The sequence below is a fragment of the Acinonyx jubatus genome, chromosome F2, assembly GCF_027475565.1.
Source record: "Acinonyx jubatus isolate Ajub_Pintada_27869175 chromosome F2, VMU_Ajub_asm_v1.0, whole genome shotgun sequence".
NCBI classification, from domain to species: domain Eukaryota; kingdom Metazoa; phylum Chordata; class Mammalia; order Carnivora; family Felidae; genus Acinonyx; species Acinonyx jubatus.
In genome coordinates, this window is record NC_069394.1 from 77819721 (window position 1) to 77843729 (window position 24009).

The 24009-nt window shown below is 38.9% G+C and overlaps 1 protein-coding gene across 12 annotated transcripts in view; it reads left to right on the plus strand.

The window, feature by feature from the left end:
- The window catches only part of PXDNL (peroxidasin like), a 446099-nt gene that overhangs the window by 65018 nt on the left and 357072 nt on the right, over window positions 1-24009 (plus strand). The window contains exon 1 of one of the 12 annotated variants that reach the window (XM_053208350.1): window positions 5823-6639. The exons of the other annotated variants lie outside the window; for them this stretch is intronic. The gene's annotated coding sequence lies outside the window, so the exon portion shown is untranslated. Of the gene's footprint in view, window positions 1-5822; window positions 6640-24009 lie in introns of those variants that run through there. 12 annotated transcript variants of the gene reach the window in all.

A 24009-nucleotide genomic window follows, 5' to 3' on the forward strand; every position in this document is an offset into this window, starting at 1 on the left:
GCCGCTTCTGTGGCCAGGGTGTCACTGAGTTCCTGTGTGTCACAGTGTGTGTGTGACTGTGTGTGTTTAGGGAGGGTGGAGACTGGTGTTGGGTGTGCTGCTGTTGCTGGGGGGATGGCAAGGTTAGGTGTCATTGGAGCCATGGGCACTGATGCCAGGGTGCCTGGGTCACAGGTGCTGCCGCTGTTTCTAGAGGCACGTGGCATGCAACAACGTGGGTGCTTCCCCACCTCCGGGACCTCTACAGGGTACAAGCCACTCACCCTCAGATGTACAGAAGGATGGGTTGCCCAGCCATCCTGGTGGTGTCTGCAGTGCAGGGCATCCTTTGTTGGGATGTGGATGTCCAACTGGTTGTACCTTAAAGGGGAAAACAAAAGGAATCACACCCCCATGATGCTGAGCTCACTCCTTCATTGTATTCTTGCCTGCACCCTGTGAAAGTCAAGGGCTGGCCTGAGTGGGTGAACCTTCATCATTCAGTGTTGCAATTTTTGGGTTCTCCAGTAACTTGTGCAAAGTGAGTGATTAATAAATGTTTGCTAAATGAACGAAATATTGCTTTCCTCAACTCTACTTGTCAATACAACTTGACTTTCAAAGCCTAGACGAGCACTCATTCTCAGAGAAGCCTTTTCCATTCCCCATCAGCCAGACGTCATTGTTTCTCCCTCTTCCCTTCTGCAGACCTTACCTCTGTGCTATATCCTATAGTCACTGTGGATGCTCTCAGCAACACCCCCCTTCTTCCCCAACTCCATCCCGCCAACAGCAACTTAAGGACAAACATACTGACCTTTACCAGTTTCCCACAGGATTCGGCATATAGATATCATTACATGTTTTCTTTTACTCACACTATATTTTAAGAAATTGATGTGAATTCTTATAGTAGAATCCCTATACCCCACATTGATGGCATAAGTACTTCTGGTTTTACCCTTTTGCTATGGAATTTTTAACCCTGTATTAAATATACACATAACAAACACTGTCCAGTAAATGGTTCTTATAGTGTTTCAGTATAAATCTTTATGGCTTATTATCAAAATAGCTAACAGAAAATTAGCAAAATAAGTTTCAGATTCCTGGCAGGTTGATAATTGAAATACATGGTTTGAGGGCCAAAAGGTGCATTGGTTGGTTGAGGTTAAGTGTGATTTTCTATAAGATCAAAAAAAGGAATGCATGCTTGTTTGCAGTGTCTGAGATGTTTCGTCGAACAAAGCTGCATTACAGCCAGGCTCTGGGTCAGTATTTTTCAGCCTTGCGTATTTAATTGTAAATCTCCTTTTGGAAACTCCTTTATCCTGTTTGCTATAGATGATCAGTTTTTAGCTGCCATAATTTTCCCAGAAAACTGCATACCCCTTTAAGCACCTTATTTCTTTTTCATTTTTCCTTCTCTATAAAGGAATCTTCCCAACTTGACCCTAGCTGAATTTCTCTGCTCTTTTTATTCTGCTTGCTTCAGGCAGAAAATAAGCCAGATCACCAGTGAGCCATTTGGTGTGAGATGTACAGGTTTAAGTACGTCATTGAGTTACTATTTAAGGATGACTGATATTATGGATCAGAGTGAAAACATAAAAAAAGAGATGTTCTTTTTTTTCAATTAAAAAACAATTGCAAATGAAATTACATCAGTTTATAAACATTTGAAATGCATTCTCATTTTCCAACTGTTTGGTAAAAATAGAGGGATTATTGCAATTCCTGTGGGTCTTTACTCTTTCCTTAAGGACAATCTTTGTCAAGGATTCTGCCTGGTATTCATTGTCTCCCACTTGGGAAATCATGTGATGGTGGCTTAGCGAGGAAAATGAGTAATCAGTATTCAAAAATACTTTTTAAAAGAAATAGCTGATAGCAATTTATGGCTTTGGGTAAACTTAAATGAACAATGGAAAGGGGAATTAGCTTTCTCCGAAAACCATTCTGCTGGATTTTACATGAGCAAGAGAAATCTATTTGGAGGACAAATCTGAGCCCCGAATAACGAGTGTGCTATCACTTATTTACTATAGTTCTAAATGGTCAAATGCCCACTGATGGGGAGGCTAATGGTACTGGTTGGCCGTGACCAAGTGTTGGCAAGCACTACCTGCCTTTCCCGATCTGTACTTCGGTTTTGACCCAAAACACCTGAGCCACACAATTTGTGTACATCCCACCCACCCCCCTCCCCCCCACATCATTTGCTCATTCGTTGTGAGCAGCCTTCGTAATGTGGAAAGTATTCATGGGGAGGTGAGATGTGACTACCAAATTAACTTCCATCTGCAGCGAAGGCCAAAGTTATTCCCCTGCTGCCAAACAAATTCCCTGGGGCTACCATAACTTGGTGCTTTATTGTAATACAAGCAAATATCACTGAAATCATGACCAGTAATTTTAAACTAGGTGGGCATTGGGAAGAAATGAACAATGAGGACAGTAAATGTCACTGCAAATATGTGGGCTCACCGACCCCCGCCCCCAACTCATTTGGCAGGGGACTATAGTTTTGGTTCATGGTGCTGGAATATATGATCTATATTAAAACAGTTTTCTCTAGGTATAAATTGAAATTACAGAAGTACTTACCTTGGATAACAAAGAGGGGAATTTGGAGAGAAAACTACTTACTTTTCTAAACCTTTAATTTGAGATTTTCTAGGACCAGGTAGAACTATGAAGAAGTCAGAAAGAGAAAGGATGAAAGTGGGACTTTTCTATGCCTTGCCTCAGCTTCTGCTTCCTATAGTTCTTTGTTGAATTGGGGCATAATCAGAGGGCAAGACTGGGGGCTTCAGTTTTGGATTAGAGCAAGTGTTCAAATCCAACATTCCATTTTTTTCTTATCAGACCTTGGGAATTGATGGTAACTTGGAGTCAGACAGGTCAACTGATATATGCAGTGAAGCTGAGAGAAACCATGAGCCTTAGCATAGTATGAAAGAAACATGCAAACTTACTTATTCACACATCACAGGGAAGTCATCAACTGGAAATGTTGGTTAAAATTGGAAGAAAATAAAAAATACTCTGACAGGGCGAAATCTACAAAGGAATTACTCAGACAAGTATGATTTAATAGTATTTGATCTTAACAACATGGTCTTTAATGGTGATGTATGTCTACAGTGTGCCTTAAGTCCTTCTAAATTCTATTTTGTCAAGAAGACAAAATAGAAAGAAAAAGCTTTTTGTTAAGCTTTCAAGTAATTAGAATTAGAATGGATCTGCTTACATATTTGGCACAGTATCTAAGACATCTTGTTGCCCAGAACACATTTATATGACCTATGATGAGGTCTCTTGATTTTTTTGGCAAAGTAAGAGCAATGCTATTTCTGTTTGAAAAATCATTGCAAACTGTCTGAAAATACTTCTCCTCTCTAAAGATTTTTTTTTTTTAAATAACTCTGGCATTTCTCTGGATTAACTTTGCTTTTTCTCGGCCGTGTGCACAAAGTTGAAAACCACCAAAGCAATTGTGGTTCTTGTCCCAAGCCAGAGAAGAGTTTCTCTGTCTGAACTGCTGTTTATTAGCAAAGACAATTTGTGTATTCAAAGGGGGATTGATTTTTAGAAGGTTGTGTCTGTTGAGCCACATACCTAAATGTTGGGTACACAGTGTAGTAAAAAAAGGTTTTGTGTTCCATTCTGTTTTCTGGGAAGCTGATCCTCTAGGCATCTGTCTAGGTGATTTAATCCACTCGGGGCCTCCAATTCAGGTTGAAACTCTGAAATGTATTATGAATATTGACATGGTTGGTATTTGTGAAAGTACTGTTCTCCACTTGGCATCATTTGTGCATTTTTTCTCCCTTTTTTACTGGAGTGTTCTACACAGTGTGTGTGTTTTGATAAGGTACATTGGAAGTAATACTTCACATCGTTCTAAACAGGGCCTGGGATATTTCCGATCAGCCTGCACTACATCACTTGTTCTAATAGAAGAACACAGTGTCTGAGAGAAGGCAAATACAGGGGAAGAGAAAGAAGATGCACGTTGATATCAATGCGCTTCATCCTAAATTTATAAATCAAACTTGTATTATTTAATTTCTAATATACTTTAATAACTGACATTTATCAACACCCACACGCCCTATGAGGTAGAGAAGGGTTTCAGTTAACAGGAGAAGAAACAGAAGACCCTGAAGGTGATTTTGATTGGGAGTTTCATCGGGGGGTGCAGGCTTGGCCAGGGTTTATGACACCACAGTATCTCCCTGAGAATCCTAATTCAATCCCTACCTCTGCTCAGAGCGGCAGAAAATGAAGCCAATAATTCCTGCAAGGTGCCAAGGCGAGGTGAACTAGCAGGGGAGGGCTTTGAAGGCCTCTTAGGAGGGGTGGTTTGGAGATCCACCAGGGTGCTGAAACTCTGTGACGAGAAAGGTTCCTTCCAACTCCCAGGGTTACAGGGGAGGCTCTGGAATTCTCAGGCATCTTGCTTGGATGGCAGTGAGTAGCCTCTGATTTATTCTTTTACAGCTGCCCCTTGGCAGCTTCTGTTGCACTTTATGAATACTCTGCTGTGGATCAGTTGAGAGCCCACATAAGTGTGATAATGCTCTTGTCTCAGCAAACTTATATTCTGGTGAGACACGTCACAGTTCTTCAAATACCCTAGGGCACTGGGACTGATGTGAAGAAAAAGGCTCTAAGGAAATTGGTAGCTGCGAGGGTAGGTAAATAAAGGAATCTCCATCATGCCACGCTGGGGCTGAGGGCAGCTTTATAAGTAACCCTGGCTTAAAAATAATTGTCAGGTCATTTCTTTCCAACAGATTACTATCCGTGTAAATATCAAACCTTCCTGGAGTGTCATTGGCCATAATTTGGAAGACTGTTTCTATATAAACACAAACATCTGCAGACATTCTTTGAAGTAATTTTATCTTCTTGTATCACATAATTAGAGTCACTGAATAATTTAAAGCATATAGACCAATGCAATTGCTACCAGTGCCAAAAGGTTTAAAACTATTTAAAAAGAGTTCATAGTGACTCCTTTTAAGTTGTGATTTTTTTTTTCAAGTTGTTGGCTAAATCTGTCCTGTTACATTCAAACTAGTTAAGTCTGAATTTATAATGAAATTTGAATGAACTTTGAAACAGACAACAGGTAGTTTTAAATCAAAGGAGGTTCTTAAATAAAATACCCCCTCTGCTTACTTTTAATGTCCTCATCATGAAAATAAGCACCCGGTCTTTCCCAGGTAACTTTTAGCAGGTTATTTAGGACTGACAAATACCTCAAAGCCCAGCTGTCTTCATCGCGGGAGCCGCGGGAGAAGGACACAGGAAGGTAGATGCTTCTCTCCACTTGGGTGGGGACTCCGGGCACACTGACCTCCCATTGTTCTTTCTCCCCATCTTTAATTCCTCGTGAATTGTATCATTACTTGTGCATAGGTTTCCATAACCCCTAGTTCACCCCCATCCCCAAACTTTCCAGCTTTTCTTCTTGGGCCCCACTGTGAAGCTGCGGAGGAGCCTGGGCCGGGTGGGCAGAGCCGCAGGAAGAAACCGCGGTGGAGCTCGGCAGGGTGGGCGGAGCTCGGGCCGGGTGGGCGGAGCTGTAGGAAGGAACCGCGGTGGAGCTTGGGCAGCGTGGGCGGAGCTGCAGGAGGAAACCGCGGTGCAGCTGGGCCGGGTGGGTGGAGCTGCGCGAGAAGCCACAAGACTTCCGCCCTGTCCTTGCACACTACCTGCTCTGCTAGAGTCGGAGGCTGGAACTGTTCCTCAGCTCCGCACAATCCCAGCTTTCACTGCTGGGTCCCAGGTCAGCAAACAAAAATGGCCTCCACTGAAGACACAAACCCTTTCACTGTCTGCTTTCAGAACATGGGAGAACGAAATCTAACTTGCTTAGGATTCTTCTTTTTTTGGTATTAATTAGGAGATCATCTCCCAAAAGTAGGCAAACGTGCCTTTAATAGAGAACCGATTACTGTTGTAAACTGACAAAATGTATGTGTAAATCCCAGGCGTTCTATTAGGTGTCACTTAGTAGTCTAGCGGTGTCTGTCACACAACTTTAGAGAGCCTGAGTTAACCAGCCTCTGCCCGAGTCCTCCATCAACAAATGATCCATGTGATCCTGGGTAAATAACTGTGCTAAACGCTCTCAGTATGTCGGCCCCTTTACTACTCAAGATACTTACAAAAAGCGCAATTATTGCTTCTATATTTAGTCAAAGAAGCTGAGACCCAGAGAGGGGAAGTAACTCTTTTTCATTCCTCGGGCTTGTGAATAGGGGTGAGGTCAGACCCCTAGGCAGGCTGTCTTCTGAAATCCAGCTCTCGCTCCTGACACCTGCTATTTTGGCGTAAGGTAACTTTTAAATACAAAGTTACTTTTTACGGTTTGAAAGACCAGGTTGAATTCATTAACGCTGTGGCCTGGGAACTGACCCAAGCTTCATCTTACTTAGCTAAAAGACAAAGCTAGTGTGACACTAGCTAATTATGTTTTAACTGGTGTTAAAGTGTACCCTGAGAATGTTTCTGGACTGCTGGAGCGTTGCTTTTGTGTTGCCACCTCCCCTTGAACCCTGGTCTCCTTTACACCTGGGAAGCTTGTGGACTGAATTTGCTCTCTCCCCGAGGTCGGTAGGGGTGAGATTCATATTCAACATTCAGGTACTGTAGTGTGCTTTAATCTTAAACATCAGTAAATTCCAATAAGTTCTAGTTAGAAAAGGTGAATCTTTATATTATTCTCATAGAGAAATCATATTTATTTTGACTAGACCCGTTTGCTGTCTTTCCAAAGTGGGGAAAAAAAATCTATAGTAAAAAATGTTGCTGGAGGGAATGGCTGAGTGATAGTGAAATGATTTGTAATTGTTGGCCCTTGATTTTTATTAGTACTTAGTACCGATTACTGACACTTACTGACCTGTTTTGCACTTTATTTGCCTTGCTTTCATTTCAAGTGAACAATCTTTTACTACATTGAGATATGACAAAGCTCTGGTTTCCAAAGACTCACATAAATAAGATACTGTTCTGCTGAGATTGAACTATATTATTTTTCCCAATGAGAGAAACATTTTTCTCAATTTTACCTTTTTTTTCTTTTTTTTACTTTGTTTGATCTTAGATCTTTTAACCCATTACTGCTTGTCCATGCTAATGTCAAATATGAAGTGGTCTGGATAAAATTTCCGTATCTACCTTTTTAATTTTAATACTATGAGTTATTATTTCATGTTGGCCCATGAGAGGCATGATTTCTGGGTAACTTGCCATCCTCACCAGTTTAAGAACTTCTGAAGAAAAAAGCGAACATTCTATAGGTTGGGTGTTGGGAGTTCAGCGTGTGAAATGCAGTTTCCTTCTTAAGTGAACTTGAAATTGAGAAGGGTAAGCAAGTGTGGGTAGATGTATTCATAGCAGAGAATTAGAAACTGGCTGCCGTGTGATGTCGACAGAAACTGAATGTGGTATAAAAGCATAGAGTAAAAAGAAGCAAGCTTTTCCTGGGGGTGTTAGGAAGTGTCTGAGTTTGTGCCATTTGAGCTGGGTTTTGAAGGGCCATTGAGTTCACCTGGCGAATAAAATGGCAAAGGGCAATGTAGGAAGATGAAATAACATTGGTAATAAGAATGGGAAGGTGCTTTATGAGTTTCTGTGTGTCTGCGGACTTGCCTGTTGCCCCAGAAATGGTGACCAGAACCTACTGTAGCAAACAATGGTGCCAGATTTCCCCCTCATTGTAAAGAAAGCCGACTGTGACTATTGACTTACCCACTAGGTATCCTAACAAGGAGCAGACGAGACCCTTCTATGATCAGACTCCATCCAGACATCCCCTGCCTCATCCAGATGAAATAACATTGGTACATGTGAACATACAAACCTGTCAAAATTGTGTTAACCTGATAGTTCAGTCCTAGTGGATATCTAGCTATTTTAATTTCTGTTTCTTTTATCATAAGGGTTAATTGCATTTTGGGATATTTTTGTAGGTATTTGTGTTTTATCCTTTGTAGCTATTTATGTCTTATCTTTCAACTTAGAGAGCGATGTTCATGAAGATATTAATTAATAACTAATATGTTAGTAGAGTATATTTACAGAATTGCCTTAAAAGTATCATGATAGTAAGTTTCTATGTTAATTTGGGAGTAATCATAAGATAGTAAAAATGTGTAGTGTGTATTATGTACTAGATACTAGTCTATGGACTTTCTATGGATTAATTCATTTAATGTCCATAATAAACTTATCAGAAGAATCCTGTTCCCATTTTCGAGATGAGAAAACTGAGTGATGTGTCCATGGAAACACAAAGGGCAAGGGCGAATGGAGAGTCGGATCCCCTGCACCTAGCTCCAGAGCCTGCCCTCCGTAGTGGAGGAGCCTTACTGAAATGCTGCTGGGCACCTTGACATTAAAAAGTGTACCTGCTCTATCTTCTTGTTATAAAGGTGCGATTCCCAAAAGAGATATTGGAAGAATTTGATCACACAAGGCTTCTTTCTTGACATACCATCATGATCAATCTTTGTTTCCATTACCTGCTTGCTTGCTTGCTTGCTTGCTTTCTTTCTTTCCTTCTTTCCTTCTTTCGAGAGCACACACACTCAGGCACTAGCTGGGGCACGAGTTGGGGAGGGCAGAGACAGAAGAGAGAGAGAATCCCAAGCCGGCTCTGCACTGGCAGGCAGCGCAGAGCCCCACATGGGGCTCGGATTCACGAACCTCGAGATCATAACCTGAGCCAAAACCAAGAGTCGGCTGCTTTATCGACTGAGCCCCTCACGCTCCCCTGCCATTTTTCGTTTAGAAACAGACATTCAGTTTCCTGGTGGGTTTATTTCATTTGGGGCAATATAGGTTTAATAAATAGTAATAATAATAATAATAATAATAATTGTGGTGGCTTAAAAAAGTAGTTTTGCTTGCATGAATTTGCTTGCAGCTCAGTAAGTTCATTATGGGCAATCAGCAGTCGTAGCCCAACCTTCTCAAGTTCCCGGTGTAGAACCTGAAGCCCAAAGGCTTACAGGGCTGGGGCACCAGGGTGGACACAGGAGGTTGGTTTCCTCATTTCACAGCTGGGTTCTTCCTAACACAGCACCTGGTTTTCTAGGTCTTCCAACTATTGCGTTATATAATTGTTTTTTTACAAAAAAAAAACCCAATTGTGTAAAAGTACACGTAATGTAAATTGACAATTTGAAGCATGTTAAGTGTCCAGTTTTGCGGCATTAAGTACATACACGTTGTTGTGCAGCCCCTCCCACTACCGTCCGTCTCCGGAACATTTTTCCATCTTCCCAAACTGAAACTCCGTACCCATCAGACAACATATTGCCTTCCCCTCTGCTCCCGAGCCCCTGGCAACCACCATTCTCCTTTCTGGCTCTATGAATTTGACTCCTTTAGATGCCCCACATATGTGGAGTCATGGTATTTGTCCCCTTGTGAGTGAATTATGTCACCTAACTGGATGTCTTCAAGGTTTACCCATGCTGTAGCAGTAGGGTTGTTTGGGGAATTAATACATAAAATATAAGGCAGGTAAGATAAGCCCTGACAGTAAGCTCTTTGCAAGTTGTTATTGTTATTAATTTTAATTGTATTTGGAGTTTGTATCAAACTCCTACAGACTCTGTGGCTTGAAGCAAGACAAATCAATCCTGTTAACGGTTCTGAAGGCCAGAGGTTCGAAATGAGTTTCACTGGGCTAAAGGCAAGGTATTGGCAGAGCTGGCTCCCTATGGAGGCTCTAGGGGAGAATCTAGTTCCCTGCTTTTTCTAGATACTCCCTGTATTGCTGGACTTGGGGCCCTTCCTCCTCGTCAAAGTCAGCCGCACAGCATCTTCTCTCCTACTTGACCTCTGCTTCTGTCCTTCCGTCTTTAACTTCGACCCTTCTGCTTCTCTCTTATAAGGGACCTTGTGATTATGCTGGACCCAGCTGGATAATTGAGGATACGCTTGATCTTAGCCAAAAGGCCGAAAAGCAATAATTGAGGATAATTTCCCCATTTCAAGATCCTTAATTTAATCACACCTGCAAAGTTCTCTTTGTCAGATAAGGTAACATATTCACAGATTCCACTGATTAGGGTATGGACAGTTTGGGGGAGCTTTATTCAGATAATAATAATAATAATAATAATAATAATAATAATAATAATTTAGGATTTACTTATGGAAGGAATGTTGTTATTTGTTAACTCTTTGCTAATCACAACAGCAGTGGTACTTACCTAGGAAATTGTTAAATCTCAACACTCACTTCAAATCTTCGGAATCAGAATGTGTGTTTTAACCAGATTCCTTATAGATTTTTTAAATGTTTATTTATGTGTTTTGAGGGAGGGGCAGAGAGAGAGAGAGAGACAGAGAATCTCAAGCAGCATCTACACTGTCAGCAGGGCCTGACACGAGGCTTCATCTCACAGACCGTGAGAACACGACCTGAGCTAAGCCAAGAGTCGGACACTCAACTGATTGAGCCACCCGGACAACCCTAGATTCCTTATAGATTTCAAAGCACATTACTGTTTCAAGTGCCCTGCACTGACTCTTATACTCCCATTGTTATTTAAAACTTCTGCCCTCACCAAGTGCCCTAATATTAGGAGACAGTAGGCATGGATAAATATATTGCCTCAGTTTTATTTTATCTGCTTGATCTTCCCTTACTAATAAAATTACCACAACACTGAAGATTCAGCATCTGAACTAGAGTGTGGCAAACTTATGTCTCAAATGAGACTTTAAGGTGGTTATAGGATATAATGATGTTTGCTTTGGGAGTGATCGCTGACACTGTTTTTACCTGAAGTTAGTGTCTAACATGGGATACCCATCTGTGCTCTCTGTCTCCAGGGTCATTAGGTGAGAGTATTGATTGATGACCCCGGGAGCAGAGTGGTAGTGCCTTCTGTTTTAGATCAAATGATCTGAAGATGAGTAAAATCTGCAACTCTAAGCACATCTCCCCTTTTGGTTGTCTAACTTTTGACAAGAATATAAATTTGGAGATGATTTCTTATACAGCCTTGCTGGAGAGATGGACAGGATTTTAGATGGAAGTGTGGTACAGGGGCTAGACCAACAGACCCAGGTGTTTTCTTCTTGTTGTTACTTGTTTGTTGGATTGACTTCCTCCTATTAGGCTGTTTTGTTTTGTGTTGTTTTGCTTTGAAAGGTGTTTGAGGTTTTTTTGAAAGCTGGAAGCTTTACCTTAACATACCATTGAATTACTAGTAAAAAGTCCTTTAAAATTCCATTGTATTAGCAAGTTGTTGTCAGGTGCCAGCTTTATATTTCATTTAGCCTACAGGCATTTGGTGTTTGCTTCGAGTCCTCGTTAATGAGGAAGTGGGTCTTCCAACAATCTTGTACCTTAAATATCTATTTTAAAATTAGCTAGTAGTCTGAAATTGGCAAATGTCATTTCCATCCAGAGTTAAAATTTTCTTCCGCTTTCTTTTCCTTACAACACATTGGAAAAATAAAGACCCCAGCATTTATTCCAGGGACTCCCGTGTGACCAAGAAAGGCAACCAAAAACAAACAAACACCAAAAAACAAGAAGAGGAAATACCGAGGCTGTCTCCTTTGTGTTACGTTCAGTTTCATTTGGGCTGTCAGGTAGTGTACTTTTAAAGGCACTACTTTGTTTCATTTTAATAGGGTGACAAAAGACTTAGTTTTAAATGAAATGAGGGGAGCATTTTGCATGTCTCTTTTTCTCTTTTACGAATGATAATGTTGCATAAATACCTTCTTGGAACTGGATGATGATCTGTGGTTCCACTTCTATTTCAGAATTTATTAAATTTCAGAAAAACTCGGATTACATACCCACAGCACACTCCATTGGTTTTAAAATTTGTGCTCCCTCTGCGTGCTGTATTGGCCTATCTGGTGAGTCCTTCAGATTTTGCTGAAAATGTTTTCTATCAAGAAACATCATTTCTCCGTTTTCAGATTATCGTCTGCCTACTGCGGTAAACAAAGCAGTGGGTGTCTACTGAAACTTGTTAAAGCTTATCAGTTGGATTTTACTTCTGCTAACCTATTCTCTGATAGGTATATTTTAGTGTTTCCTTGATGTCCTGGTGTTTTGTTTTCCCTCTTTCCTAGATTTAAAAAATTGATTATTTTGAGATAATTGTAGATTCACATGTGGCCTTAAGAAATAGCAGAGAGATACCTTGTATGCCAGTTACCCAGTATCCGCCAATGGTAACCTCTTGCAAATGTATAGCACCTTGAGGAAACTGACATGGACACAGCCCATGCCTGTCATTCAGACTTTACCTGTTCTACATGCAGTAATTCTGTGTTTGTGTGTGTGTGTGTGTGTGTGTGTGTGTGTGTGTTTGGTTCTGTTAGATTTTATCACATGAGTAGATTCACGTGACAACAGTCCAAATACAGAAAAATTACGTGAAAAAGATTCCTTGTTCTCCCCTTCTTTAATCACAGTTCCTCTATCCCCACCTCTGACCATTGGCAACCATTAATCTGTTCTCTTTTGTGATGTCATTTCAAGAATGCTATGTAAATAGGGTTATACAGTATATAACATTTTAGATTAGCTTCCACCCAGCATAATTCCCTTGAAATCCAGCTAAGCTGTGCTGTGTCAAGTTCTCATTCCTCTTTATTGCTGAATAGTGTTCCATGCTATGTATGTACCATAATTTGCTTAACTATTCACCCACTGAAAGACATTTTGTTTTTTCCAATTTTGGGGTGTTTTGGGTGTAAATATGGCAGCTGTGAACACTTATATACAGGACTATTGTGAGCATTACTTTTAATTTCTCTAGCATAAATGCCAAATAGAGAAATTACTAGGTCATATGGTAAGTATACATTTAGCATTGTAAGAGATTGCCACACTCTTTTCCAGAGTTATTGTAATATTTTTACATGCCCACCAGCAATGTATGAGTGATCTAATTCATCCAAATATTCACCAGCATATACCATTTGGATATATTTATGTGGGTCTATTTTGGGGTTCTCTATTCTGTTTCATTCACTTGTATGTCTGTCCCTTCTCTAAAACCACACAGGCTTGATACTGTAGCTATATAGTAATCCTTAACATGTAGACTGATTTTTTCCCACTTTTTCTTTTTCAAAAATTTTTATACTGTCTTTTTTGCCATATAGGTCTCACGTCTTTCCACGTATAGTTTAGAATAAACTTCTTTATGTCCACAAAAAGAATCTTAATTGAACTTTGATGGTAATTGAATTAAGCCTATAGATCAATTCAGGGAGAAGTAAAATCATGTTGAGTTATCCAATCCATAAACATAGTATGTGTTTCCATGTATTTAGATGTTCACTGATATCTTTTGTAATAAATATTTTGTAATTTTGTTATTTTTTAATTTTGTAATTACAAATACATATTTGTAATTTTGTAATTTTTAGGGTACAGATCCTCTACATGTTTTGTTATATTTACACCTAAGTATTTCACTTTATTTGGAGTGATTGTAAATGATACTGTGTTTTTAATTTTGGTTTCCTTAAGTTCATGATTGGTATATGGACATGTAATTATTGATCTTATATTCTGCAACCTCACAGAAATCACCTTTTACTTCTAGGAGATTTACTTACTTATTTTCGTAGATTCTTTATGATTGTCTATGTAGACAATAATGTCATTTATAAATAGTGATCATTTTATTTTTTCTTTTCAATTTATATGCCTTTTATTTCTTTTTCTTGCCTTATTGCAACAGCTTAGAACTTCTGGTACTCCGTTGAATAAGACTGGTGAGGGAAAATCCTTGCCTTGTTTCCAGTTTTAGGGGGAGTTACTCAAATTTTTTTAAATCATTAAGCACAATGTTAATTATAGGATTTTTGTAAATGTTCTTTATCAGGTTAGGGAAGTTTTCCTCTGTCTGTAGTTTGCTAAGAGTTTTTGTTTTTTTAGAATCATGAATACGTTTTGAATTTTGTCAAATGTTTTTTTCTGAGTCAAATTATAAGATAATATATAATTCCTTTTCTGTAGTGTGTTGATATGACTGGTTATAGTGATTGGTTTTTGAATGTTGAACCAGCCTTGTACATACTCCTGAAATAAAACTCAATTCATCACAGTATGTAATTCCCTTATACTTTCCTTTATACTGTACTTTTGATTTGCTAATATTTGTCAGGTATTTTTGTATGTAAGTTCATGAGAGATATTGATCTGTAGTTTTCTTCTTTTGAATTATCTTTGTCTAGTTTTGTTATTAGGGTAATATTGGCTTCATAAAATAAGTTGGGGCACGTTCTCTAGTTTTCTATTTTTTTGGAAGAGATTATATAATGTTGCTGTTAATTCTTAATCAAATGTTAGAATTCTCCAGTGAAACTATCTGGCCCTCGAGAGTCTACTTTTTGGAAATTTCTAAATTAAAAACTGAATTTCTTTAATGGTCATGGGATTCTATTTGTCTATTTCATGTAGGCTGAGTTTTGGTATTTTGTGACTTTTGTGGAAGTTGTCCATTTATTTTAAGTTGTCAGATTTATAAGTGTAAAGTTTTTTGGAGGCTAGCATGGTACCAGATGTTGGACGTACAAGAGGTCAAGACAGTTTTTCTCCCTGCCCCCGCTGGCCTTTTTATCCAGTAGTACCAAGTAATTAATAATGTGCATTAATAAATAAATATGTATGACCTTAATCAGTAAATGATCTGTCTCTGGGATATCTCCTGTTAGTCTATCAAGTTGAAGAATTGATCACGATTGTTCTGCACGTGAGACTTCTAGGAGGCTGAGAACACTCACCTTCCACGTTCTCAGATTTCCACGGTTGCTAATTTTGTGAGTCTCAGTGGCTCCATGCTTAGCATTGTCTTTCAGTTTTCCTTGGAGGTTTTAAAGAACAGGGCAGAAAATACTGTCTACACTTGATTTATTATGTGTGAGCCTAGAAAATTCCAGATGGTTTCTCTGGTATTTTTGCCTCATATTTAGAGGAATACTTGTTTGAAATTGCTAGGCTCGATGCCTATTTATACTGTCTGTGTCTTTTATCTCTCTCCTGTTAAGATGTTAAGATAATCATACAAATACTATGTATTGATGATGAACTGTAAATTCCTAAAGGGTTAGGAATTCTCTTGAACTCTCTTTTCTCAGGCCCCAACTGTTATAACCAAATTATTTCCATCATTTTGCAAGAACAAGTGGGATTTAAATAGACCAATTTAGCTAGGCTATACATGCAAAGGAATTTAGGGTATTGAAAGAATCAACTATTTTCAGATATGTCCTGTATTTTTGCTTTAGTTTTTTTTTTAATTCTTATTTTTAGCAAACAATTTAATTCCAGTTAGTCTGAACTCATTGTTTGTTTACCTCTTCTCTTTTCCAACAAACTTAAAAACAAAACAAAACAAAACTCTTAGAGCTGTAAGTCCTAAAATAAGGAACTTTGGAAGATGTTACCCTATTGACCCAAGCTCTGTAATATATCGAGAGTGAAATTTCATGTAGTGACAGGAATCATCTGCTCTTTGCTGATACGGTGAGAATATCATTCCTTAGCTTGAAAGACATACTTTGAGTCAAGGGTACTTGGTGGTAACTGCAAAACAGGTATTCAAGATGTTTATTAACATAAAATGAAATCTTCCTTTGCAAGGATGCTACTTAAAACTCATTTTGAGCCAAGTAAATCTGCCTGTAACTCTTATTTTTTTCCCTTGACTTGTATCACACCCGTTTTGTTCCTTTCTCCTTCATGTCTCCTCTTTTTCCGAAAATGAATCGGCAATAAACTTGATTTCTATTCGTGGTAAACACACGGTGTGCAGATCTTTTACTCTTGCTTTAATTTTCTTAAAACAAAGTCTGCCCAACTGAACACTCTTGAGTTACATTTTAACAAGGTCTGTCAGTTCTGGGTCAGCCTCTTGGGCACGAAGTGGGAGCCAGAGTCTTAAATTGCTTTATAGGGCTCCTTCGGGGATGGAAAGAAAGAAGGGGAAGGAAGAAATATGTTACTTATCTATATTCTTCAGAATGCTAACGAAATATGTTTTATGATACCAAGCAAGGCCAATACCAGGTTTTCCCTTTCCCCTTGGCCTTAGAGTTATTCCCAGATTTGATTCCAAAGCGGTTGTTCCTGGGTATTGTGTTCATGCCACAGATAATTAGTGAGTACCTACTATGTGACGGGTACTATTCCCAGAGTAAAATATACAAACAGAAGTCAGACTCCCACTACGGCTACGAAGAAACAAACAGATCTGAAAATAGCCACAAGGCATCTATGTGTGTAGGGAACACAGAGCAGAGCATTGTTGAAGCACACCTGTGGTCCCACATCAGTACTTATTTATGTATAAACTGTTATTATGATTATTTACTTTTGTGTCTCCTTCCATTACAGTTAGCCCTTAGGCTCAGAGATGTTTATCTTAATCATCTTTGTATTCGCCATATGTAGACAATCAGTGGTACTTAGGAGACAATTGATCAACTGTTTATAGACTAATTAGAGGTTTTCCCCCCTATCACCTCAAAATATAGATGATGGTTTGACAAAACCCAGATTATAAAAATAAAGCAGGGGCGCCTGGGTGGCTCAGTCGGTTAGGCGTCTGACTTTGGCTCAGGTCATGATCTCATGGTTTGTGGGTTTGAGCCCCACGTAGGGCTCTGTGCTGACAGCTCAGAGCCTGGAGCCTGCTTCAAATTCTGTGTCTCCCTCTCTCTCTGCCCCTCCCCCGTTCGTGCTCTGTTTCTCTCTGTCTCTCACAAATGAGTGAATGTTAGAAGAAATTTAAAAAATATATAAAGCAATTATTTGTTTATAAAATGTGCTAGAATTAAAAATGAGTCCTGAAATTTGGGATGTGTGATTAAGGAAAGAAAAATAAATAAAATTCAGAAAAGGTTACTTGATATTCTATATTTTATAAATAGAAAATAGGGGCACCTGGGTGGCTCAGTCGGTTAAGCATCTGACTTTGGCTCAGATCATGATCTCATGGTTCGTGGGTTCGAGCCCCACATCGGGCTCAGAGCCTGGAGCCTGCTTCGGATTCTGTGTGTCTCTCTCTCTCTCCTCTGCCCTTCCCCCACTTGTGCATGCAGTCTCTCTCTCTCAAAAATAAATAACCAGTATAAATATAAGATATATCTTATAAACATAAAATATTTATATATTACAAGTATATTTGTAATTATATTTTAGAGTAGTTTTAGCTTCACAGCAAAATTGCGTGAAAAGTACAGAGTGACTGTATGCTCCTTGCCCACCCCACCACCTCCCCAACTATCAACATCCTCTCCCGAAACGTGCATTTGTTACAATCAGTGAACCTACAGTGACATGTCATTTTCACTCAAAGTCTATAGTTGACATTAGAGCTCACTATTGGTGTACATCCTGTGGGTTTTGAAAAATATAATGGCATGTATCCAACATTGTAGTATCATACAGAGTATTTTCACTGTCTTAAAAGTGAAAGTGTCCTCCCTTCTCTCTAACCTGTGGCAACCACTGATCTTTTTACTTTACGTAGTTTTGCCTTTTCCAGGATGTCCTAGCGTTGGAATCCTACAGCATATATAGTCTTTTCAGATTGGTCTCTTTGACTTAGTAATATGCATTAAGTCTCCCCCATGTCTTTTTACGGCTTGATGGCTCTTTTTTTTTCTTTTTTTAATATTCCATTGTTTGGATGTATCGTGGTTTATCCATTTATCTACTGAAGGATGTCTTGTTTGTTTACAAGTTTTGGAAATTATTAATAAACTTTAAATATCTTGTGTAGATTATAGTGTGGCTATGTTTTCAACTCGTTTGAGCACGATAGCTGGATCATATGGTAAGACTATGTTTACTTTTGCAAGAAACTGCTTCACTGTCTACCAAAGTGGCTGTACTGTTTGCATTCTCACCAGCCGTGACTAAGAGTTCCTACTGGTCCAGAATTTGGTGTTGTCAGTGTTCTGGGTTCTGGACATTCCAATAGGTATGCAGTGGTATCTCACTGTTTGAATTTGCAATTCCCCAATGACACATGATGTTCAGCATCTTTTCATATGCTTATTTGCCACCTGTATGCTTCCTTGGTGAGTTGTTTTTTTGGGCGTTTTGCCCAGTTTTTAATTGGATTGCTTGTTTTCTTGTGGTCAAGTTTAAAGAGTTCTGTGTATGTTTTGGATAGCAGTTCTTAATTAGATACGAGTTTTGCAATTATTTTACTTCAGACTAGCTTGTCTTCTCAATCTCTTGGCAGTGTCTTTTGCAGAACAAAAGCTTTTTATTTTTATGAAGTCTGGCTTATCAATTCTTTCTTACATGGATCATGTTTTTAGTGTTGTATCTAAAAGTTCTCACCATATCTAAAGTCCTTTAGATTTTCTCCTATGTTATTTTCTAGGAGTTTATACTTGATTAAATTTTTTTAAGTTTTTTTTTTTTTTTTTTTTTTTTTTTTAAGAGAGAAAGAGTACGGGTGGGGGACAGGGGCAGAGGGAGAGAGAGAATCTTAAGGAAGCTCTGTGCTCAGCATGGAGCCTGAAACGGGGCTTGATCCCATGACCCTGGGATTATGAACCGAGCCAAAATCAAGAGTCAGACATTCCACCGACTGAGCCACCCAAGTGCCCCTATAGTTTTGCATTTTACATTTAGGTCTATGATCCATTTTGAGCTAATTTTGCTAAAGGATGTAAACTCTTTTTTTTTTCTTTATTTCCTTCCTTCCTTTTTTCCTTTTTTCCTTCTTTCCTACTTCCCTCTTTTTCCCTCCCTCCATCCCTCCCTCCCTCTTTCTTCTCTTTTCTTTTCTTTTCTTTTTTCTTTTCTTTTCTTTTCTTTTCTTTTCTTTTCTTTTCTTTTCCTTTCCTTTCCTTTCCTTTCCTTTCCTTTTCTTTTCTTTTCTTTTCTTTTCTTTCTTTCATGGATATCCAGTTGTTCCCGCACCATTTGTTCAAAAACTATATTTTCTTTATTGTATTGCCATTGCCTTCCTGTCAAAGAAAAATTGACTCTAAGTTTGTAGGTGTATTTCTAAGCTCTTGACTGCTCCATTTCTCTGTGTGTCTATTCTTTGCCCACACCACACCCCCTTTATTTATTCATTCATTTATTTATTTATTTAATTTTTTTTTTAGCGTTTATTCTTGAGAGAGAGAGAGAGAGACAGAGTGCGAGCGGGGAGGGGCAGAGAGAGAGGGAGACACAAAACCCGAACAGAATCCGAAGCAGGCTCCAGGCTCCGAGCTGTCAGCACAGAGCCTGACGTAGGGCTCGAACTCACAAACTGTGGGATCATGACCTGAGCCCAAGTCAGATGCTCAACCGAATGAACTACCCAGGTGCCCCACCACAGCCCTTTTATTATAAGAAGCTCCTTTAGTAGCTTTGAACTTGGGCAGTGTTGGTGATCTGACTTTGTTTCCCTCTCCAGTATTGTGTCGTTTATCCTGGGTCTTTTTCTTCTCCATATGATTAGAATCAGTTTGTCAATATCCCCAAAATAACTTGCTGGGATTTTGACTGAGATTGTGTTGAATCTACAGATGACATTGGGAAAAACTGACATCTTGACAATTTTGAGTCTTTCAATCCTTAACTGTGGAATATCTCTATTTAGTTATTTGATTTCTTTCATCAGAATTTGGTAATTTTGTCATATAGGTCTTACATATATTTTGTTAGACTTATACCTGAGAATTTAATTTTTGGGGGTGCTAATGTAAATGGTATTGTTTTAAATTTCAAATTCCACTTGTTCATTGGTGGTATAGAGGAAAGTGATTGACTTTTATATATTAACCTTGTGTCCTGCAACCTTGTTGTGATTGATTCTTAGTTACAGGAGTTGTTCTGTCAATTCTTTCCCATTTTCTATACAGGCAATCGTGTCATCTGTGATTGTGTTGACTTAAAAAAAATTTTTTTTTTTAATGAATGAACATGAGAGAAAGAGAGAGAATGAGCAGGGGAGGGGCAGAGAGAGGAGACAGAATCCGCAGCAGGCTCTGCACTGTCAGTGCTCAAACCCACAAACCATGGGGCTCAAACCCACAAACCATGAGATCATGACCTGAGCTGAAGTCGGAAGTTCAGCCAACTGAGCCACCCACACGCCCTGATTGTATTGACTTTTAAAGGAAGGTTGGACAAGCTTTTCTGCTTGGACAGGGGAGTTTATTTTTACTTTAGTACCCCTCCGTTAAAAACTGTTGTACAAACATGTTTATAGTAGAATAAAATAAACTAAATAGCTTTTATATATGTCCCTTAGAAGTACAAAATTTCCCCTCATTAAGGGGAACTCATTAACCAGTTCACCCCACTTGTCCTAAGATTGGTACTACATTTTGAAAAAGTTACCAATTACAGATCTTTAAGTTTAAATCTGATATTGTATATGTAAGGTGAAAGAACAAAAACACAACTGGGTAAATCTGAAGATCTAATTGGCTTTATTAAGCACATCATGAACGGGGCAGCATCCTAACAAGTAGGGGGAGCTCTGCGGAGTTGTACAAAATGGAAGGCTTTTATAAGGGGGAAGGTAGGGCAAGGAGTCATTAGCAAAAGAAAAGAAAGGATTGTTTCAGGCAAGGTCTTAGGGGTAAGGACAAGGAGTCTTATTATGCAGAATACCTCATCTTCCTTTGGGGGTTGGAAAGGGCCCCTGTAACAGATTACCTCATTGTTGCTGATCAGAAAGTTCTGGATGGATTGGCTTAAAATTTCACTTCTGGAGAGGTTGAAAATGCAATTAAGTCTTGGTTTGCTATCTGGGGACAAGTGACTCCACCTTGGGCCTCTGGTTTTCTTTTTAACAAAGGTTAAATATTTTAGCAATGGCCCAATAAAACTACACAATAGCCAAGGTGATCTTTTTAAGACAGAAATTGAATTAAATCACTCCCTTGCTAAAAACTCTCAAGGCAGGGGTCCCTGAGTGGTTCAGTTGGTTGAGCGTCTGACTTTGGCTGAGGTCATGATCTCACAGTTTGTGAGTTTTAGCCCTGAACTGAATTGGCCTCCCTGCTGTCAGCACAGAGCCCACTTGGGATACTCTGTCCCCTTCTCTTTCTGCCCCTCCCCCACACATGTACTCTGGCACTCTCTCTCTCTAAAAAATAAACAAAGATTAAAAAGAAAAGAAAAAAAATTACCGAGACTCTCAAGGCAGCTCCCTATGGAACTTTATGTGGAATTCAGGTTGCCTTCATGGTCCAGGAGCTCTGTCTGATTTGCCCCTGCCCATCCCCCAACTCCATCCCTTATCTCCCTGCTGTTCTCTAGTCTCCCAGGACCTAACTTCTCCTTTGCCTCAGGTTGTTGAGCCACTGCTTGGAAGGCCCAAACTTCTGATTTTCAAAATGTTGGCTCCTTTTTGCTAGGGGGACTCCTATTTATATTGTCTCCTTACTGAGATATTTCTGACCTCCCCCCACTCCCACTGGAGGTCAGTCAGCATCCATGGCTGGCTGTCAATGGTTGTCACATCTATCAGTATTATTATGTCTTCCCCGTAGGTGTCTTCCTAGCACTTTTCAATGCCTGATACTGTCTTGTAAAGTTATTCATTTGCTTCTCTATTATCCATACTTGTCCACCATTATTTGTGTTGCAAGAAGTTGGGAATTTGGGGGATCAAGTTCTTGCCCTCTCCTTTATCAGAATGCCCAGTGTCTAGCCATGCAATAGATGTTTGTTGCAGAAATAAATGGACATTCACTATAAAAATGATAAAGATACTACACCTTGCAGATATTGAGTGTGGTATTATTATAAAATATAGAAGTATGTAAAGGGGAAATATACACAGATAACACGTATGTATGAAATCACATAGTTCTTTGAAGAGAAACTATTTTCTTGGTAATTGCCTTTTGGTGGCTTCTGAGATCTTTTTCTTTTGGCTCATGATATACATGTGATCACTCACTATTCCTGCTCTTGATTAAGCATCGAGCCTGGAAAAGCCTTTGAAGCAGTGGCCTTCTGTGTCTACTCAGAGATACCACTGGGACTTACCTAGCGGAAAATTTTATTTCTCCAATGTTAAATGATTTCTAAGGCTTTCGACATGCCTTAAATGATAATTTGTGAGATTATTTTCAACTTTTAACTTATCTGTAAAATAAACACACATGAGAAAATAGTCTTTGATTAGCAGCAACCTAGAGAATGACTAAAAATTAGGAATTTGTATCAGTAAGATTTTTAATGTCACTGTGACTAAATTATGGTTTGATACAGATGAATGGGTGATAGGTTAGAAAACCAGTTGGGTAGCACTGAATTGAGCTCATTCTTTGTAAATACGTTGGTATTACAATAAAATAGCTAGAGAGGAATGCTTTCTACAGGGCCATGTGGTGAGTCTGTGGTATGATTAAGGGTTTTATTAGACTTGATCCTTGCCACAAATCTATCTATTTAAGAAAAAAGAAATAGAGAAGCTTGGTTTAAAATCGTGAAGTTGATTTTGTTTATAATCTATATTTCCTTTGTAAACCCTTGTTTTGTTCTGTTTTGTTTTGTTTTTTGGTTTCAGGAAATGGATGGGGATTTAAAAAGGGAGACAAGATAATATTTGAAAGTTAGTATTCTTCTTCTCCTGTGTATTATCCAACTATTTGGTGTTTATAAAATTAGTCCTACCACTGGGGCTCCCGGGTGGCTCAGTTGATTGAGTATCCAACTTGTGATTTTGGCTTGGGTCATGATTCCAGGGTCATGGGATCAAGCCCTGTATCAGGCTCTGTGCTGAGTGTGGAGCGTGTGTGGGATTCTGTCTCTCTCTCTCTCTCTGCCCCTCTCCCCTGCTCGCTATCGCTCTCTAAAGTAAAAAAAAAAAAAAAAAAAAAAAAAAAAGTCATCCTACCACATGTATAGACTATAGATGAAAATGTAAGATCAATGATTATGGAGGCTCATTAGGCTTCAAATTGTGCAGTTATGGGAAGTTTGCATGGCCATATGTGTCATAAGTAAAAGGCTTATTCTGATCCAAAAGTGGGATAAAACAGATATGTGATTTTTGCTGAGTTACTATTTGGAACTTGTTGCTGATAATGTATCTGCCAGAAGCACTTAGTGTTTAAAAATATTAAAAACATTGTAAGAAATCGAATACATGTGTAAAATTTAGGAGAACAAAATTTTACTTTTATCTTCTTTTCTCTCTTCTTTGTTTATATTCCCCAAATGAATCCTTGGCTTTTCTATTTTTATAAGTGGTCCTGCAATAGCAGACAATTTGAAACACTAGCATTGCCATGAAGAGAAACATTTTTATGGTATTATGCATTATTGAGAATGTTTCATATTAACCTATTTATTGTTAGAGTGGGATACGGTACAAAAAGTTTATGGACCCCTACTGTATACCTGTAGGCTGGAGCAGTTTTTATGTGCTTATACTCAGTTCAGTTTTAGTGTGTTCAGTTGTAAAATGATCCATGAATTAAAAACAAACAAAACAAAGTGCCGTGTTCAATGGTAAATGCAACCCTCTAATGCATTTGGGATCAGCATTTGGGATTCTTAGGCAAAGTCTATCTTGTTTCTAGTGTGTACTGAATTTATGCTTGTTTTCTAGCACCTCGGGAACCATTTCCTCTTTGATACAAAATACTTCTTTCAGTTAGTAGTATATAGAGATCATTTTATTAGTGTGAATGGACTAGTTAGACTCACGGACGCATCTCATTCAAGATGCGCCTAACTTTCTTGGATGGAGGAAGGCCAGGCAAGGCTAATGGCTCTGCTCTCATTCACGATAGTAATGGAGTCCTACTTGAACTACAGGAAAAGAGCTGAAATTCTGGAATAAACTTTGGAAGTCTTGTCTGGGTGTAAAGTCTGGTATTACTTTGTAACTTCAAATTGAATGTTCTAGAAGGATGGCAGATTCAATCGAACTTTCCAAGAGAGTTGACTGTTGTTTTTTTAAACGGTACTTTCTTTTCATGGGGTCAGCGTAATGAAACTTAGAAGAACTCAGGCCGAATCCATAGTTT